This window comes from Apodemus sylvaticus, chromosome X (assembly GCF_947179515.1).
Source record: "Apodemus sylvaticus chromosome X, mApoSyl1.1, whole genome shotgun sequence".
Taxonomy (NCBI): Eukaryota; Metazoa; Chordata; class Mammalia; order Rodentia; family Muridae; genus Apodemus; species Apodemus sylvaticus.
In genome coordinates, this window is record NC_067495.1 from 12,647,321 (window position 1) to 12,668,142 (window position 20,822).

Sequence of the window (20,822 nt, forward strand, 5' to 3'; positions counted from 1 at the left end):
GGCCAGCTGTTTTGCATACAAGAAATTTCCCAACCTCAATTGATTTGCTCACTTATTCGCTTGATCAATCATTTAGGAGGAGCCTGTGTGTGGCAGATAAACGCAGGGTGACGTGAACACAGAAGTTCCACTGATACCAACAGGTACACATAGCTCATAAAACATCAGAATTCACCATTTCTCCCTGTCCCAGCATCCCAAGAGCATCAGTTGGAGCAGGAAAAAAATTATGATAGTGGGTGTGGGAGTATGACGGAGTAACTCTGTCCGCTCAGTAAGAGGGACAGGAAAGGCAGAGAATTTGCTGGTCAAGGAGCATCCTTAGCTACACAGTGAGTTGCAGAATGGTTCAGATACAAGCACTCCTGAAGAGAAAGGCAAGGGTGCTCCCAGGGCTTGCCCTCGGTGCTATTGTTAATCTCGCTTCCCAGGTGCCTCCCTTGGTTTAGTAAATATGCACATTTCTGCACAGACATAACCATATCACAATAGGAACCCTCTACAGAAGAAAGGTTATAGTCTTAAGTTAGTTTTGAAGGCTTTTGTTTTGCTTTGTTTGAGACAGGAGCTATTTTTGTCGTCCTAGTTGGCCTGAAACTCACTCTGGCCATGTTGACCTTGAATTCTCAGGAATCTTCCTGATTCTAACCCCCCCACACCCAGAAGGGATTGAAGACCACCCACCACCAACACTAGTCCAGGTTACTTTTCATTTTGTTTTGTTTTGAGACAGGGTTTCTCTGTGTAGCCCTGGCTGTCCTGGAACTCCTTCTGTAGACCAGGCTGGCCTTGAACTCAGAAATCTACCTGCCTCTGCCTCCTGAGTGCTGGGATTACAGGCGAGCGCCACCCCTGCCTGGCTCACTACTATTTTTCTTTAATATTTATTTATCCATCTATTTATCTAGGGTATGTGTTTGTGCCTGTAAGTATGTGTACTACATGCATGCAAGAAAGAACCTGTGGAGGTCAGAAGAGGACACTGGATGCCCTGAAACTGGAGTTGCAGGCGACTGTAAGCCTGCATGTGGATAATGGGGATCAGAACCTGGGTCCTCTACTAGAGCAAATGTTGCTATCCTCTGGTTGGTTTCCAATCCTATCTGTGCCATATCCATGCCTGCTCCTAGAACCTAGGTCCTCTGGAAGAGCAACAATGTTCTTAACCATTGAGCCATCTTCTCTAGCCCCAAGAAGAGATATTGTAAAAAAAAAAATTGTTTTTGAAATAGTTTCTTTGTATAGCCCTGGCTGTCCTAAAACTCACTCTGTAGACCAGGCTGGTCTCCAATTCAGAGATCTGCCTGCCTCTGCCTCTCAAATTCTAGGATTAAAGACATTCACCACCAGTGTCCAGCACTACTGTAAGATTTTTTTTAAAGATTTATTTATTTTTATTTTATGTATATGAATACACTGTAGCTGTACAGATGGTTGTGAGCCATCATGTGGTTGCTGGGAATTGAAATCAGGACCTCTGCTCACACCAGCCCGACTAGCTCTGGCCCAAAGATTTATTTATTGTTATATGTGAGTACACTGTAGCTGTTTTCAGACACACCAGAAGAGGGCATCAGATCCCATTACAGATGGTTGTGAGCCACCATGTGGTTGCTGGGAATTGAACTCAGGACCTCTGGAAGAGCAGTCAGTGCTCTTAACCGCTGAGCCATCTTTCCAGCCCCTATTTTAAGATTTTTAAAAATTCCTTTTTAAACATTTTTTCTTGAGAATTTTATATAATTTGACAATTTTTCTTTTTATATCCATTCTTTGAAACATCCTAACTGAATGTTCTACTGGTAAAATCCTTAAGGCAGGCATAGTGGTGTATGTCTATAATCCCAGCTCAGGAGAATAAGGCAGAAGGAACACAAGTTTGAGATCACTTGGTGCTCTTATAAGAGCCTTAAGGATTTTACCAAGGACTCACATGGCGGCGGCTCACTACAATTCATAACTCTAGTTCCAAGAGATCTGTCTTCTGGCCTCAGCGGACATCAGGCACAGGTGGCACGCATACACAGATGCAGGCAAAACTCTCTCACACATAAAATAAAATGAATCATGAAAATGAAAGAGAACATCTCTTTTTCTTCCTTAGAAATATTAGAATACAATGTATGTGGGGCAGGGGAGAAGTTGTTGAGACAAGATCTCACTACATAGCTCTGGCTGTCCTAGAACTTGTATTTAAATTACGCTGGCCTTGAACTCATAGAGATCTACTTGTCCTCTGCCTCCCTAGTGCTAAGACCAAAGGTGTGCACCACCATACCTCTCTAGAACAGTTTTTTGAAGAGTATGTTTAAAGCTTCCAGTAGAAAAAAAAAAAGAAACCTGGGGTCTTATGTGCCTAACAGCAGTGCCATGGGAGTGCACGTAGCCTGCTGCCTCTCTGGGTTGCCCTAAGGGACTTCGGAAACAATTTTTCCTGTGGATAGTCATGTTTCCACTTTCAATGGTTGCTCCCAGTCTAGCCTCCAGGCAGCTATGTGGGTGCCTTTGGGAAGCCCCAGGACACAGAAGCCAGGACTCCCGTTGGCCAGTTCGTCATGGTCCATTTACACTAAACTACAGAATAAGGAATAAGAAACCAAGCTCCTGAATACAGCCAAGTTCAAGTTCCCTTGTTGCTGGAAGATCCACACCTCAAATAAGTGGGGCCTCTAAATTGAAGGCAGCTGAATTTGAAGACACAGTAGCTGAGAAGTGGCTCGTCCCAACGGCTCTGTAGTCAAGTATACCCCTATCAAGGTCCGTGGACAAGTCTACACTCCCGAGGGCTTCCGCTGTGCTCTGCCACAACATACAGACATGGTCGGGGATAAATCTCACAATTTACATCCTGTTTGGAAAAAAAAAAGAAGAAAAAAAAAAGCTGGCTGGTAGTGGCGCACATCTTTAATTCCAGCACACAGGGAGGCAGAAGCAAGCAGATCTCTGTGAGTTCAAAACGAGGCCAGCCTGATCTACAGAATGAGTTCTAGGACGGCCACGGCTACAGAGAGAAACCCTGTCTCAAACAAACAAACAACTCCCCCCCCAAAAAAACAATATATATATATATATATATATATATATATATATATATATATATATAAAGAAAAGCAGTAAGAATCCATGCTAACTGACGCTTCTCTCACACTTTCCCTGTATTCATTCATTTTTATCCTTACACTAGAATTCTGGGGAGGGTTTCTTGTCTTAGCCTATAGATAAGAAAACCAGGGTACAGTAAGGCAGGGTCACTTGCTCTACGGTTGGTTATACAGGAGTTAATCAAACCCGTGATTTGAATATGTTTCCTCTGGCCTGTCTTCTAGTCTTTCCACAGGTTTCTTGACAGCATGCCCAGATTAAAAGAGACAGTCTGAGCCAGAGGGGTGATGTATTGGTGTAGCCCCAACTGTTCAGGAGGCTGAGGTAGAATAGAAGGATTGCATGAGATCGAGAGTATGGGTCTAGCCTGGGTGACATAGTCAAGCCTTCATCTCAAATATAAATAAGGAAGCTAGATGCGGTGCTGCATACTCATCCCAACCCTTGGAAGTCAGGGGTATGTGGATCCTTTGTGCATTGTAAGCTAGCCTGGTCTACATAGTGAGTTCTAGAACAGGCAGGGCTATGTAGAGAGACCTTGCCTCAATAAATAAATAAATAAATAAATAAATAAATAAAGCGAAAATCAAGGCAAGACACAATAGTGTAAAAACAAACAAACAAAAAAACCCTTGTACCAGCTTCATATGCCTGTCCCAAGTGGGTCCATGACAAAGTGGTTTCCTGAAGCATACCTCAGGAAATAAAGTCTCTTAATCTCTCACTCACAACCTCCTCAAGAGGTCTCCTCAGCAGGCCCCGTCCCCTTTCCCATCTGATGTAACAGGGGTTTCACCGTGAGATAACTTGGAGACCCAGTGGAACGCAGAGGGAGAGCAGTTGGAAAGTAAGATTGGCGGTGTTTAGAGGTACACAAACCTTGTGATCATGGATGGCTGAGGTCTCTGACCAGCCATCATTTGGTTGAATGATCTGTCAAGGAAAGAAAAGGAGGCTGCCAGAGTGTGCATGAGACCGGAACCTATGGGTGTAAGATTGGAACTATAGTTGAGAGAGCAGGGCAGGACACAATGGCGGTCGGTATTTGGGGCGGAGTTATAAGATCACTGGGAAGTGCAGCAGCTTTGCCCCTAGAGTTACCTTTGTCCTGACCCAGGAGTTCTCTCTTTACTGTCTTTTCTTCCTTTATCTCTTTTTTGGAGGTCCTCACTATGGCGGGCTGGTTGTACCAGAATTTGCTAAGTAGACTACCAGGTTGGCCTCAATCTTTTAAGGTTGGCTCCACCTGCCTCTGCCGTCCCAGTGGCCAGGATTAGAGGTGTCGTGCCATCACACTCTGCAGCTTTTGGGGGGAAAAGGGTATGTGTTTATTTATATAGTGTGTTCGTTGTATATGTTTGCATGTGCATCATATGGGGGTCAGAGGACAGCTTGAAAGTGTCAGTTCTCTCCTTCTACCTTTATGTGGGTTCAGGAGATTGAACTCAGGTCTTCAGGCTTTGTGTCAGTGGCTGTTACTCATGGAGCCAGCCCACTGGCCCTCAAGTGTGTTATATTCACAGCTGAGAGAACAGGAGTTGGGGGGGGGGCAGACCTGAAAGCAAGACCGAGAGTGGGAGGGAGCGCGCGAGAAGGGCTTTGCAGATGTGAATAAATCAGAGGTTGCTTTAAACATTTATTTAACTTGCGTGTTTGTTTGAGATAGGGTCTCACTGCAGAGCTCTGGCTGAAACGCAAAGTGCAGACCAGGCTGGCCTCAGACTCACAGAGATCCACCTCCCTCTGCCTCTCCAGCGCTGGCATTGAAGGTGTGCACTATTAAGGCCTGGTTTAGAGAAATCAGGGTCTCGCTATGTGTTGCCAAGGCTGGATTCACACTCCTGCGCTTAAGTGACCTATAAAATCGGTCTTCTGAGTAGCTACGATTGAAGGCATCCATCAGCAGTCTTAGCTTCTAAGTGAAGGATTTTGCAATGGAGAGATTATTCTGGATTATCCAAGTCGACCTTAATTGTAACCACAAAAGGTAAGTGAAGCAGGTCTGACCGACAGACATGGAAGAAGTGATAGAGTGGGGACAGAGATTATTGTGACAGGGCTCCAAGCTAAGGAATGACAGCAGCCACAAGGAGCTGGAAGAGCAAAGGCTGCCTTTTCTCTTAGAGACTCCAGAACAGCTTTGGTGACACCTTGATTTTGGCTCAGTGAAATTGATTCTAGGTTTCTATTTCGCAGAACTGTGGAAGAGCAGATTTCCAAATTTCTGTTGTCTTAAGCCACCAGGTTAATGGTGATGAGTTACAGCAGCCACAGAAAAGCTAACGGTGTAGCTTTGGGGTGGGGGGGTGAAGCTTTGGGGTGGGGAGTGAGGTTGGAAGTTACTGTGAGCACTTTGAGATGCTTAAGACTCACTGGCGGGAATTTAAGGGCATAATTGGGGACTACTGGAAAGTACATGGGTGCTGTTGGAATCACCAAAGGGACATGCAGTCACCGGAGACTGGTTTGTGTATAGTTGGCAGACTGGGACTGTAAAAGTAACACAATGGGATACTGAGGGGCAAGTTTAGGGTGTATTTGGGAATTCTTGGGGCATGATATAGATGGTACAATTGAGAAAAACTGGTTTTAAAGTTGTGTGTGTGTGTGTGTGTGTGTGTGTGTGTGTTCAGAAAGAAGTGAGCCAGGTGGCACACACCTGTAATCCCAACACTTGGGAGGCAGAGGCAGGTGGATTTCTGAGTTCAAGGCCAGCCTGGTCTACAAAGTGAGTTCCAGGACAGCAAGGGCTATACAGAGAAACCCTGTCTCAGAAAAAAGAAAAAAATCCCTCTGGGGCTGGTTGGCTCAGTGGTTAAGAGCACTGACTGCTCTTCCAGAGGTCCTGAGTTCAAATCCCAGCAACCACATGGTGGCTCACAACCACCTGTAATGAGATCTGACCCCCTCTTCTGGGGTGTCTAAAGGCAGCTACAGTGTACTTACATATAGTAATAAATAAATCTTTTAAAGAAAACAAACCCTCTGTGGCCAGGCGGTGGTAGCGCATGCCTTTAATCCCAGCACTTGGGAGGCAGAGGCAGGCGGATTTGTGAGTTCGAGGCCAGCCTGGTCTACAGAGTGAGTTCCAGGACAGCCAGGGCTGCACAGAGAAACCCTGTCTCGAAAAAAACCAAATGCAAAAAAAAAAAAAAAAACCAAACAAACAAACAAACAAAAAAACAAAAAACAAAAAACAATCCTCTGTATGTTTTTGTGGATTTCAGGGAGCTATTCTGTTTTGTAGCTGAACACTTATAGTGAGTGATTTGGGTACAATTAATAGATCATTGACTAGGCTAATATTCAGTAATGAAAAGAACAAAGAGGAGACTACTTGGTATATGCTACAATATGTATAAACCTTCAAAACCATGCTATGGTAAAGCTCTTTTGAGGGGGTGAGGCAGAAGCATCACAAAGAGTTCAGGCTAGCCAGGATACAGTGAGACCATGTCTCAAAAAATGATCACTATCACCCAAAACCTTATGCTAAGATAGACACTAAAATATTTACAGCTCTGAGTGGGAGTAGGGGGCAGGGTGGCAGTGCACACATTTAGTGCACTCAGGAGGCAGAGGCAGGCGGATTTCTGAGTTTGAGGCCAGCCTGGTCTACAGAGTGAGTTCCAGGACAGCCAGGGCTACACAGAGAAACTCTGTCTCAGAAAAACAAAGCAGTGCCCTGCCCCCAGTCTACATACTGGAGCCAGGGAGATGATGCCAGTTAAGAGCACTTGCTGCTCTTGTAGAGGACCCACCTGGCTCAGAGCCATTTGTATCTGCAATTCCAGGGGGGCTGGTGCCCTCTTCTGGCCCCCACAGGTGCAGAATGCATGGTGTATACATATATGCATATATGCAGGCAAAACATGCATACACATAAAATAAAAATGACTATTATTTTTAAATCTACATATTGCACTCATATAAAATGTCTAGGATAAAGGGAATCTATATAGACAGTTGATTTGTGGTTGTCTGGGAGTGGGATTGGGACCTTACTGGGGTGGTGGAAGCAAGGGGCTAAGGAGTTTATTTTAATTGATTTCTTTTATTTTTGCATGCATGACTGTATTGTCTGCATGTATGTGTGAGCACCACTTGCACAGACCACCGTATGAATGCTGGGAACCATCTCAGGTCCTCTGGAATAGCAGCCACTGTTCGTCATCATCTGTGCCTTCTCTCCAGCTCCATGGATCAGGAGTTATATATCATCCTCGGTCACACAGCAAGGTCCAAGCCACCTTAGGCCACATGAACTTGTCTTTAAAAATGGGGGAAAGTCGAGGGATATGGCTCAGGAGGTGGAGGTAGGAGGATCAGAAGTCCAAGACTATCTTTGACTACTTGGAATTGGGAATCAGCCTGTACCTCGTGCGACATCATCCCCAAAACAAACAAACAAACAAACCAAAACAGTAAAGGAAGTTTTTTGTAGAGATGAAAAGGTCTGTTAGTGGAAGGTGGATTGCTTTGGTAGGGAGTGCATGGAGCATGGTTTGCAATTAAACCAGTAACAATTGGAAGCAATTAGAAGTGCAGGCAGAGACTATATTAAACATAACTGGACTCTTTGGTTCTTGGATAACCTACTCAGAATCAACAGAGGGTGGTATGGAGAGTGGGGTCAACAGAAGGTGTTTCTCATGTACTGTGAATTTAGGATTTAGGAATGATATTTGGAGCTTGGCTTTTTTTTTTTTTTAAATATGAGGCCCTGGGTTCCTGAAATTTTATATACTGCAAATGAATGAATGATTAATATAAATGCCTTTTAGAAGTTATTGGCATTTCTGAGTTCGAGGCTAGCCTGGTCTACAGAGTGAGTTCCAGGATAGCCAGGGCTATATAGAGAAACCCTGTCTCGAAAAAGCCAAAAAAAAAAAAAAAAAAAAAAAAAAAAGAAGTTATTGGCTTCGAGGGTCAATTGAAGATAGTGAAGAAGGAATAGTTTGGAGGCTATGGATGGCAGTTTATTGGTGCAGACTGAGGATTGATGAAGGGTGGACTGGAGGCACTGTTTTGGATTAACAGGTGAGAGAACTATGGGAAGTGATTTGGGGGTACAATTCAGATGTAAAGAGTGATTTTGAGGCTCCTGGAGTGTAGCTTGAAGCACACACTCTAAGGGCATGCTGTGAAAAAAATTGTGGGGCTCGGTGGTTATGAGCACTGACTGCTTTTCCGAAGGTCCTGAGTTCAGATCCAAGCAACCACATGGTGGCTCACAACCATCCGTAATGATATCTGACGCCCTCTTCTGGTGTGTCTGAAGACAGCTATAGTGTACTTACATATAATAATAAATAAATCTTTTTTTAAAAAAAACGAAAAAATGTGCATGCAGTTTGGACATCCATGGAGGGTAACTTGCAGGTTTAACCTAGGGTCAACAAATGATTTCTGCATGCTTGATCCATAGGATTGTGTATTGCTGCAGACCAATGACAGCAGAGAACGGCCTAGCCTAAAGGTACTGCTTGAGATCAGACAATACTTTGGAGATATAATTTGGAGGATGATGGAAGGTCGTTTTGGGGAGCATCTGGGAGACTGCAGTAAGAGCTTTTGGGAGTACTTTAGAGGCGTGATAAAAGCTTATCGATAGCATTTGGGATATTGTCTTGGGGAAGAGTGTCTTGGACTCAGAGGATCCGGGTGGCTCACCTAGGGGGTGTGGCTTAAAGCTCTGCCGCCCAAAAAGGCGCGTGCGCACAAACTCCCCGCTTCTTCTTCATTCCTGGTGCTCCCAAAGCAGGAAAACCTAAGACCCAGGCTGGCGCCTGCGCACTTTGTCCCTGCCGCTGCTGTGGTCCCGCGCCCCGCCCCCCTCGTCCTCCAGCCCCCTAGGTTCGCGCTCAGCGGAGGAGGTGGCTGTGCAGCCAGAAACGGACGTCCAGAGTAGAAGGTGAGGGGCGCGGGGCCGCCGCCCACGGCGGGGCCACCGCACCTCCCCCACCATCCGGGGGTCCCCCAGCTGCCCCTGAAGGCGAACGCTTCTGTGTGCGGTCAAACACGGCCCAGAGGTAGGGAGCAGGCGAGGAGGCGCGCGCCCAGGGACGAGCGGGGCGTTGCGAGGGAAGGCGCGCCCACTAGATCCCTTCGGGCCTCTACAGACCCCACCTGCGCGGCCGTGCGAGGACCCTCGGTAAGTAACCATTCCAGGCAGAAGAAGAAGGGTGGGGACAGGGCGGGACAAGTCCTGGAAACGCCCACAAGGATGGACCTGCGCGCGCACCTACACCCTCTGACCCTTTGCCCTCACCCCTGACCCCTGTCTGACCTGACTACATCCTCTTTGAACCCCAAAGTCCTGGCAACCTTGGCCCCAAACCTGCAGTTCTACCCCTGACCTAACTATATTTTTGGCGTGGTGTGATCTTGAACCCCTTCTTTGTCCACCCAGTTCTGCTTCCCAATCCCTACCAGGTCTGTCTCTGCTCCAGCTCCTTCCTCGCTTGATCCTATCCTATCTCTGAAGCCCTTGTGTTGATGGCCAGCACGAACTCCGATTCTGATCTGATGCTTGACCACACTGTTCTTAAAATGCTTATCTAGACTCTGAATCCCTTCCAATCAGATGTTCTGACACTCTGTAACCATAATTTGTTCCAGTTCCATGCTGATTGCTGTTGTCTGACTTCTGTAATGCTCCCCCCTACTGTGCCCCCTCCCACTGCTAGCTCCATCATGGCTCACTACCTTTAGACATCCTCTTCTGTCTCCTGCAGTTTCCTCTTTTTCTGTCCCAGCAGCAGCAGCAGCACCACCACCACCACCACCACCCCACGACTTGGTTCTGCCCTGCTCTTTTCTTGTTCCTGACCTGGCCTTGAACATATTGCCCTTTTCCCTCCCCTGCTCACTGCCTTGGCTTAGCTCCATCACACCTTCTAGCTATTGTTCTATATCGTTGCTTGTCTCCTTGTACTTTCTGTCCTCCTCTGAACCCCAGTCTTGTAGCCAGCGTCTCGTCTGGGCTGGATTCTTCTTTTTAGATAGGATTTGTCTGTGTTGACTGTCTTGGAACTTGCTATGTAGTCCACGATGGCCTCAAACTTGGGATGGGATCCTTGGGCCTCTGCCTACTGAGTGCTGGGATTATGGGCATCGGCCAGCACCATGCTCTACCTTTCTTTTTAGACAGGATCTTGCTATGTAGCCCCAGCTGGTCTGGAACTTTTTCTGTTTTACAGCCCTCACTCTTTTGTTTTTTGTTTTTTTTGTTTTTTGTTTTGTTGGAGACAGGGTCTCTCTGTGTAGCCCTGGCTGTCCTGGAACTCACTCTGTAGACCAGGCTGGCCTCGAACTCAAAAATCTGCCTGCCTCTGCCTCCCAGAGTGCTGGGATTACAAGTGTGCGCCACCACCGCCCAGTTGCCCTCACTCATTTTTGTCCTGACCTCTCATACCACCCCCCCAACAAGGCCCCCATTGTACCTGTTATTGTAGCCTTCCAACCTGTTTAGCCCCTTCTCCTTCCTAATACCCATTTCCCATCCCTTTTGCACTCTGGATCTCATTATACCTTGCCTCAGAACTTGAAGGCTCTGTTGTCCCCAGGGCTCCTAAAGTGTGTTCCTTATGCTGCTTTTAACAGGAACAAGTAGGCTTGTAAGCTCCCTGTGGCAGGTGGAGGTTTTTATTTTTTATTTTGTATGGGATTTCCCCTCCCCCATCTCCATCCTAGTGATCTCACTTAGAGCTTGCATTTCTCTTACTGCCCCAGAAGTGCATGGAAATGTTCCTATACCTCCCTGCTCTCCCCAAATGTGAAAGAACTGCCTAAATTATTCATTGACTCTCTGGGAGTCTGAGAGGTCTGGATTGTGTTTCCAGCCTTTCTATACTGGGGACTGTCCCGTGTTGGGTATGGGAGGGATGGGGGCTGAAAGCATACTAGGTTGAGAGACAGACACAGGGTATGTCCGAATGTTTGAAGTCATGGTATCTGCCTCTCTGACTTTGACCTTAGGGGCATGCTCTCTGCTTTTTGGAAAGTGACAAAACAAAGCACTTTCCTAGGTCACAGACTTCAGGACTTGGTAGGGGTGAGATGAGAGGAGGGGTTTGTCCCTTTCCCTCATGAAGTTATCAATAAACATTTTGATGCCAAACCTATCTCTTTCATGGGCATCTCTGTGTGAGTGTGTAGGGCATAGGCAGTGACTGGTGCCGGACATTGGAATCAGGCCCAGTTAGCCTGGTAGTGCCATGAATCCGTATCTCCAGCTACCCAAGAAGCAGATGTTCGGAGCATCACTTGATCCTAGACGTCCTTGTTCAGCTCAGGAAATAGCAAGACCCACTATTTGTTTGTTGGTTTGTTTGTTTGTTTGTTTCTCAGACAGGGTCTTACTATGTAATTCTAGCTGTCCTCAAACTCCCTATATAGACCAGGTTGGCCTTGAACTCACAGAGATCCACCTGCCTCTGCATCTTGAGTACTGGATTAAAGAAGTGTGCTACAATGCCTGGCAAGACATATCCTTCCCAGAATACTTTATATTATATGGTTTTATTTTTTTCTTTGAGACAGGGTTTCTCTGTATAACAGCGCTGGCTGTATTATAACTTGATTTGTAGACAAGCCTGGCCTCGAACTCACATCCATCTGCCTGTCTTTGCTTCTGGAGTGCTGGAATTAAAAAAGTGTGCCACCACACTGGGCCCCTTTTATATTTTTTGACAAAATTAAATACAATAAGATAAAAAAAAAAACCATCATGTTGAAGTTGAAAAAAATAAACCAACAGAAGGAAAAGACCCCAAGAAAAAGCACAAGAGTCAGAGGCCCGCACATTTACACACTCAGGAGTCCTATAAAAATACTAAACTGAAGCTGGGTGGTGGTGGTGCATGCCTTTAGTCCCAGCACTCAGGAGGCACAGACAGTCGATCTCTGAGTTCGAGGCCAGCCTGGTCTACAAAATGAGTTCTAGGACAACTAGGTCTTCACCCAGAAGCCCTGTCTTCAAAAACCAAACAGGCAAACAAACAAAAACCTAAAAAATAAACTGAAAGCTATCCTCTATAGATGCAGAGGACATGGTAAGACATATCTTTTAAAAAGTGGGAAGACAGCCAGGCGGTGGTGGCGCGCGCCTTTAATCCCAGCACTTGGAAGGCAGAGGCAGGTGAATTTCTGAGTTCGAGGCCAGCCTGGTCTACAGAGTGAGTTCCAGGACAGTCGAGCTACACAGAGAAACCCTGTCGTGGGGGGGGGGGGGGAGTGGGAAGACAAACCAGTGGTGGTAGTACTCACCTGTAATCCCAGCACTTGGGAGGCAGAGGCAGGCGGATCTCTGAGTTTGAGGTAAGCCTGGTCTACACAGTGAGTTCCACGGCAGCCAGGGCTACACAGAGAAACCCTGTCCAGAGAGTACAAAAACAACAAGCAAATGAACGAACCCAATGGATCAGGGATAGAGCTGGATAAGGATCATCCTAATATTGTGGGAAAAAAATAAATAAAAATTCAGGCTCATCCAGTAGTAACAAGAAAATGAGATTCCTGTGCTGTCCAGATCCTTGAATTTGAGACTAAATAGGAAGAACAACACGAGGCTAATGTATTAGTTTCATTGGCTGTTGGGTATGAGTGAGGGAAGAGAGAACCATTTATCCATCCAGGACATTCTAGAGACCTGCTACCAACTCAGCTTACTCCCCATCCCAGTCTATTTGGTAGTTAAGAAAGACTTCCAGGAATTCACTAGTGAAGTGCACTAACTTATCTGAAGATATTTATTTTGTTTTTGCATTTTGTATAGGAAGATGAATTCAATGGCTGACTAAAAAAATACATTTAGGAGCTAGAGATCTTGCTCAGAAGTAGATGCCCAGGGCTCCAAATTTCATGGCTAGCAGGCACTGATTCCTCAGATCGGATCAAGTTACAACAATGTCTGTGAAATGGGTCTGGTTCCTCCATTTTTTGAGACAGGGTTTCACGGTGTAACCTGGCCCGGCTTGGAACTCTACATGGTCCTGTTTTATCCTCCCCGGTGCTGGGGTGACAGGCATACACCAGACCTATCGCAGTTCCTGCATTTTAAATCATAAGTTAGATTGTGTGTCGGGGGTGGGGGGAGAGACACCTCTTTCAAATATGTCTGCTTTTGGCAAGGAGGGAGAATTTAGAGGCTGGGATACCAGCTCTGTGTATCTTAAGTGCATCTCAATATGTTTAGTTCTTGTTTGCTTGTTTGTTTTCCTGGGACAGGGTTTCTCTGTGTGGCCCTGGCTGTCCTGGAACTCACTCTGTAGACCAGGCTAGCCTCAAACTCAGAAATCCACCTGCCTCTGCCTCCCAAGTGCTGGGATTACAGACGTGTGCCACCACCGCCTAACTATTGTTTAGTTCTTCATAGAAAATTTTTATATAAAATTTTTTATGTTTATATCATAAAAGGAATGCTTTTATGTGTAAGTAAGGAATGCTTTTCTATCTCTGTGTTCGTGTGTGTGTGTGTGTGTGTGTGTGTGTGTGTGTGTGTGTGTGTTGGGGGGACGGGCGGGCACACAGCGAGCATGTGGGTATGGACAACCTTCAGGAGTCAGCTGCCTTCTTGCACCATGTTGAATTGTAAGGGTTGAATTCAATCTTCAAGTTTGGTGGCAAGCACCTTTTTACCTATCCTGCTGGCTGTGTTTATTTTGTGTATGTGTGTCCTTGTGTGTGAGGGCTCATGTCTGGAGGTCAAAGGAAAACTTTAGATGTTGGTCCAAGGCCTCTAACTTTGTTTGAGGTAGGGTTTCTCATTTGCTGTGTATCCCAGGCTGGTCGCCCACATGTTTCAGGGGAATTCCGTCATTGCCTCTATCTTGCTGTGGGAGTGCTACGATTACAGACCTGCGACATTGTGTCTGGCTTTTATATGAGTTCTAAGGATCCAAATGTACATTGTCAGACTGGCTTCACGAGTGTTTTCCCTGCTAAGTCATCTCTTTGGATGCCTCCATGAGTCCTTTCAGTTCTTGATTTTGGATAGTGAGAATTCAGACAAGGTTACCCAAGAAAAGAACAAACAAACAAATAAACAACAGACATCTGTTTCAGATTTATTGGGTGAGGCTGGATGATCCAGCTTTCCCTCAAAAGAAACATGGCCCGGGAGTGCTGGTGTACACCTGTAATCCCAGCACTTGGGAGGCAGAGGCAGGCGGATTTCTGAGTTCGAGGCCAGCCTGGTCTACAGAGTGAGTTCCAGGACAGTGAGGGCTACACAGAGAAACCCTGTCTCGAAAAAAGCAAAAAAAAAAAAAAAAAAAAAAAAAAAAAAAAAAAAAAAGAAGAAGAAGAAGCATCCAAACATCCGTCTGATTCAGTGGGGAGGAGTACTAATACCCGGCCAGTTGCCGTGTGCTAGCAAGCTGTAACTGGATTAATTCAGTTGTTTGGAGCAACTCTGTGAGCGTATTACCATTTTATAGTTTTGTTTTTAGACAGGGGCTTACTATGAAGCCATGGGCTGGCCTGGAATTTGCTTTGTAGACCAGGCTGGCCATAAAGTCACAGAGATCTGCCTGCCTCTGCCTCCCTAGTGCTGGGATTAAAGGTCTCCGTGCCTGGCAATGAACTGTTCTATAAGTTAACACTGAGGAGTCTGAGTCCCTATAATGTTCCCTTCACAATTCCGGTTTCCCTCTTTAACAGATGGGGACATAGAGGCACAGAAAAGTGAGTTTTCTAAGGAGTCACATACTGTCACCGTGAGTGGCAATAGAATTAAATCATTGACTCACCATTTACCCTTTTTTTCTTTCTTTCTTTCTTTCTTTCTTTTTTTTTTGGTTTTTTTTTTTGTTTTTTTTTTCCGAGACAGGGTTTCTCTGTGTAGCCCTGGCTGTCCTGGAACTCACTCTGTAGACCAGGCTGGCCTCGAACTCAGAAATCCGCCTGTCTCTGCCTCCCAGAGTGCTGGGATTAAAGGTCTCCGTGCCTGGCAATGAACTGTTCTATAAGTTAACACTGAGGAGTCTGAGTCCCTATAATGTTCCCTTCACAATTCCGGTTTCCCTCTTTAACAGATGGGGACATAGAGGCACAGAAAAGTGAGTTTTCTAAGGAGTCACATACTGTCACCGTGAGTGGCAATAGAATTAAATCATTGACTCACCATTTACCCTTTTTTTCTTTCTTTCTTTCTTTCTTTTTTTTTTTGTTTTTTTTTGTTTTTTTTTTCCGAGACAGGGTTTCTCTGTGTAGCCCTGGCTGTCCTGGAACTCACTCTGTAGACCAGGCTGGCCTCGAACTCAGAAATCCGCCTGTCTCTGCCTCCCAGAGTGCTGGGATTACAGGCATGCGCCACCACCGCCCGGCTTACCCTTTTTTAAAAAAGATTTATTTATTTATTATATGTAAGTACACTGTAGCTGTCTTCGGACACTCCAGAAAAGGGCATCAGATCTTGTTAAGGATGATTATGAGCCACCATGTGGTTGCTGGGATTTGAACTCAGGACCTTCGGAAGACAGTCAGTGCTCTTACCTGCTGAGCCATCTCTCCAGCCCCCCCCCCCCATTTACCCTTTTTTGTGCAGGGTTCATGTATGTTTAGAGGTTCCAACATCTTCTAGCCTGTTAACATTGTGCGGCTGGGGCCATCGGCAGAGGGAGACTGCTTGCTTAGTGCTCCAGGCCCTGGGCTCAGTTTCCAGTGCTGAGAAAAAAATCATGAAGAGGGCAATGATGTATGGGGTGACTGAGCCCCACCTGTCTACTTCCTATATCTTTCCTATTTCCTACTAGTATACCTCTGTAGATTTATTATTATTATTACTATTATTACTGTTAAAGGGTTTTGGGGGGGGGTTCAAAACAGGGTTTCTCTGCATAACTTTGGTTGTCTTGGAACTCACTCTATAGATCAGGCTAGCCTTGAACTCAAGAGATCCTCCTGCCTCTGCCTCCTGAGTGCCGAGCTAAAAGGAAGGCTTGTGCCGCCACCACTGCCAGGAGTTAAGGTTTGTTTTTATTTTTGTGTATGTATCTGTGTCAGTATGTCACCTGTGTATTGGTCCCCACAGGGGACAGAAAGAGGGTGTTGGATCCTTTAGAGCTAGAGTTGACGTCATGAAGCAACCGCCTGATACAGGTGCTGGGAGACAAACCGCAGTCCTCTAGAAGCAAGTGCTCTTTATCAATAAGCCAGATCGCTCAAGCCTCAGATTTATCGTTCTTTCAAAACAAACAGACAAACAAAATTGTTCAAATTGTTGTGACTGGAGAGAAGGCTCAGCAATTAAAAACACTGGCTGCTCTTCCAGAGGAACCAGATTGAATTTCCAACAGCCTCATGATGGCTCATCTGTTGTTCCAGGCTTAGGGTCTGTTGCCCTCTTCTGGCCTCCACAGGTACTGCAGATTCGTGCTTCCCAGACATACAATCAAGCCAACATTCATACACATAAAAGTTAGCTGGGCATGGCAGCACATACTTCTTTAATCCTAGAATTAGGGAGGCAGAAGCTGGTGGATCTCTGTGAGTTTGAGGTCAGCCTGGTCTACAGAGTGAGTTCCAGAACACCGAAGGCTACACAGAGAAACCCTGTCTCGCAGGGGGAAAAGAAAAGTAAATAAAATCTTAAAAATTTTCAAAGGTGTACTTTTTAACCACATGTTTGTGTGTGTGTGTATGTGCGCACGCGCGCACACACACACGCGCACAGATACCCTCAGAGATGTTATATTTCCCTGGAATTGGATTTATGGGAGATTGTGAGCTCCTATATTGATGCTCAGAATCGAACTCACTTCCTCCAGAAGAACAATGTGTATGTGTGTGTCTGTGTGTCTCTCTCTGTGTGTGTACATACCCTTTGACTATTGAACCATCTCTCTAACTCCAAATGCATTGTTCTTATGATCCGCCATTAATGACTTGGTGTGAGTTACATACATGTTCTTTTGGACCCTGTTGTCTATTTTGTCCATTTTACAGATGAGGTAACCTAACCTCTGAGGTGCTATCTGAATTTTTTTCCTAATTTTTCATCTCTCTTGACCCTGGTTATAAACATCCATTTTCCCAGCTGGCTGTAGTGGTGCACACCTTTAATCCCAGCACTTAGGAAGCAGAAGCAGGTGGATTTCTGTGAGTTCAAGGCCAGCCTGGTCTAGAGTGAGTTCCAGGACAGCCCGGGCTCTGGTACACAGAGAAACCTTGTCTCGAAAAACTAAAAACTACAAAAAAAAAAAATCTGTTTTCCTACCATGCTTGGTGGCCTCCTGCAAGGGGGGGGGTTGGGGAGGCATCCATGGCTGCCAAGAGGATGTCCCCACCGGTGTGCACTAGCTGATCATCAGATGCTCGCCTCTGCCAGCGTACCAAAGGAGGAAAGGGGGGAGAGATGAAAGGGTCCTTTGTGCTCCACACATAAATTTCACAGCCAGGAAGAAAGGTGGGCACTGGCGGCGGCAGCAGCCCTTAATACCATGTGGCCGAGGGGACTCTTCTCCTCCCCAACATGCACCGCCCCCACCGCCCCCTCAAACATGGCAGGCTGCTGTAGGGGTTAGCTTTGGGTTCTGAGGTCACAAAATAAATTGTCTTACCTGGAGTTTGCTATGTGCCTGGAACATGCTCAGAGCCCAGCTAGGGTTGAGGGGCATCATAGGAACTCGGAGTTCTCGGTTTCCTTGTCTGTAAAGCTTTGCTCCGGGCTAGAACATGGATAAAGAAGCCGACGGGTCTTGTTATTTTTTCTCCTTTAGGAGAAGCCCCTGGCTCCTTCTAGCCCACAGTCCAGCGCTAGGATTCTGACTCCACTCCTTCTTATGTTTGTTTTATTTTTTTGTTTTGGTTTGGTTTTTGGTGTTTTGTTTTGTTTTGTTTTTGACACAGGGTTTCTCTGTGTAGCCCCGGCTGTCCTGGAACTCACTCTGTAGACCAGGCTGGCCTCGAACTCAGAAATGCACTTGCCTCTGCCTCCCGGGTGCTGGGATTCAGGGAAGGTGTGTGCCGCCACTGCTGCCCGGCTCCTTCCTGTGCCTTTAGTTACAGCGTTCTCAGTCAGGCCTCTTCACCTTTGCCAAGCCTCAGCTTCACATGTGTAACATGGTTCACAGGAAGCAGTTTCTGTGTCAGCTTTGTAGGGCATAGATTATGGTGTTTACCAGGATTATTTGTTCTTGGAGTACAGAAGGTGACAGTGTCTTCAGATCCGGTCTCTCCTAGGAAAGGTTAACTTCTCTCTGCAACTTAGAAAATCATTATCCTGGGCTGGAGAGATGGCTCAGCAGTTAAGAGCACTGACTGCTCTTCCAGAGGTCCTCAGTTCAATTCCCAGCAGCCACATGGTGGCTGACAACCATCTGTAATGGGATCCGATGCCCTCTTCAGGTGTGTCTGAAGAGAGGTACAGTGTACTCATCATATAATATATAAAATAAGTAAATAAAATCATTAAAGAAAAAAAGAAAATCATTATCCTAATTGTGGGAGAAATTGTCCCAAGATGTGTGTGTGTGTGTCTGTCTGTCTGTCTGTTTCACAGTTTCCTAGCCCCCATGCCCCGAGGTACTACCTTGAATAGGTAGGCTCCAGTGGCCTGGGGATTTGGGCAGTGACTCCTCCCACAATTCTTCGAGCTCGTTGCCCAGTTTTCTCTTAGATACCCACACTGAGGAATGTTCTATGCTTTCTCCTTGACCATGTTGGGCACCCCGAGGCACCTGGCCCCCAAGACTGCCTTCCCAGGGGTGGCCCTAACCCTGAAAGCAGGCAGGTAAGGGTTAAAAGGTGTGGGCCAACCCCATTCCTGTCCAGGTAGGTTGGGCCTTTCCCTAGTGGGAGGTAGCCGAGACAGCAGTCACGGCTCTTCACTTCTATAGCCAGGAAAGCTAGGGCCTGGATGAGACAACTGCTCTTTTTGAGATATTCGGCTGCTGTACAGCACTCTGGCATTGGTGAGTACCTGGGGGTGATGGGCCAGGGGCGTGAGCTAGTGACGAATGTCACAGGGATTGAGGTCCGGATGTGAGGGAGAAAGGCCCTGAGAATGTAGAAGGGGTGGTGTTCAGCACGGGAGGATCGATGGGGGGGGGGTGGGAGGAACAGGGTAAATCCTCACGTGCCCATTTTCCTTTCTTGATATCAGAATGATTCTTGGTTGGAAAATGGAGGAGGAAGGACGGGGCAGAGACTCAGCCCTCTGCTCTCGGCCCTTTCCCCTCCTCAGAGTGGCCTTTTTATCAGGACCAGTGCCTCAGAGAAGACGGACTGAACCGTTTAGAAACCACTGTTGTTCAGGCATCCGTATCTGCTCGGCCCTCCGTTTGTTCATCCAGAGAGATAGAAGGGGGTGTGCTGTATGTTTAGGGGAGCACTGGGGAGCAGGTCCAGACTGTGTGTGCACTTGCTCAAGTGCTGGCAGGATGTGGAAATAGGGTTCTCATTGACAGTGTCGGAGTGCCACCCAGGTGAAGTATCTTGGTTGTAAACAGTCATTACAGCCAGGAATTTTTCTCAGCCATGGTGTCAGAAGGGCAGACCTGAAAAACCTGCTGGGCCTGCCTCTGTGTGAGTGTGTGTGTGTGTGTGTGTGTCCCTGCATGTGCCCCTTGTAGCTCTCTTACTGCAACCTAACCCCGTTCACAGGACCACAGAATGACAAGGCAAAGCTTGGGTTTGGACAGGAGGGTCTCAGAGGCTTGCGTGAGGGAGGGTGTGGTGGTGAGGCTGGGCTGTGGGAGGTCGCCGTCTTACTACCTCTGTCTGGTGTCAGGCAGTCTGAAGTCCCAAGGTAAGTGTACAGACCATGGAAGAGTGGAAGCAAAGGTTCCTGACTCAGGTATGGAGGTGTGGGGCGTTGACCCATGTCTAGCCTGCCTAGTGACCCAATGACTCATGCCCTAACTATGTCCCTGAGGTCAGGCTGATGGGGTGGAGTCGGGGTTCCTGACTGGACCCTGTGTCAACTCCAGGATACTCTAATTTTCTAAAGAAGGAAGGAGTGAGGCCCTCTGATGTGAAACATGAGACTAAAGTTGGTGAACGTGGTAAATGGACCCCAGGTAGGAGGAGTTAGCTTTCTGCTGGGGCGGAGAAGGGCTCAGGCAAGCCTTGTGAAAGTTTTCCAAATTAAAACGGGTCCTGGGGAAAGTAGGAATTTCCGGAGCTGAGGGACGAGGAAGCTGAGAGGGGACATTAAAGATGTCCCACCATGCTGGCAGTGCTGGACCTCAGATGGGTGCGCCTGTGAGCACCTCTGTAGCATGCATACGGTCTGTCAAGAACCCTTCTGGGATTGCCTCACCATTGCTGTTGAGGAGAGTCCATGAGGCCTTTGAGGGAGGGATACAGACTCTGTGGGACAAGCAGGAGGACTGCAGAGAAAACTGGGGGTACCTTGTAGACAGTTTAAGCACATCCTAGAGTGAGAATGGGGAAGGGCCTTCTCTCCAGGCTTTGTGGGCTGTCTGGGTCGCTCTGCTCTACCACATCCCGACAAGCTGCGGATTTCAAGGTAGGCTAAAAGGAGAACTCCGCTGTCTCCATTAGGCCTTCCCAGTCACCTGCCTTGGAGGCTAGGACAGGTGGTGGGAGGTGATGTCACCTGCTTGCCCAGCTGGGGACTGAGCAGGATGTGGGAGGGAGGGAGCAAACTCCAGAACGGCAGAAGGAGGGCTGGCAGCTAGCCAAAGCACGCTCCAGGATCAGCCAGGCTTCTCGGGACAGACAGACAGACGGGCAGGTAATGTGTTTTCCCT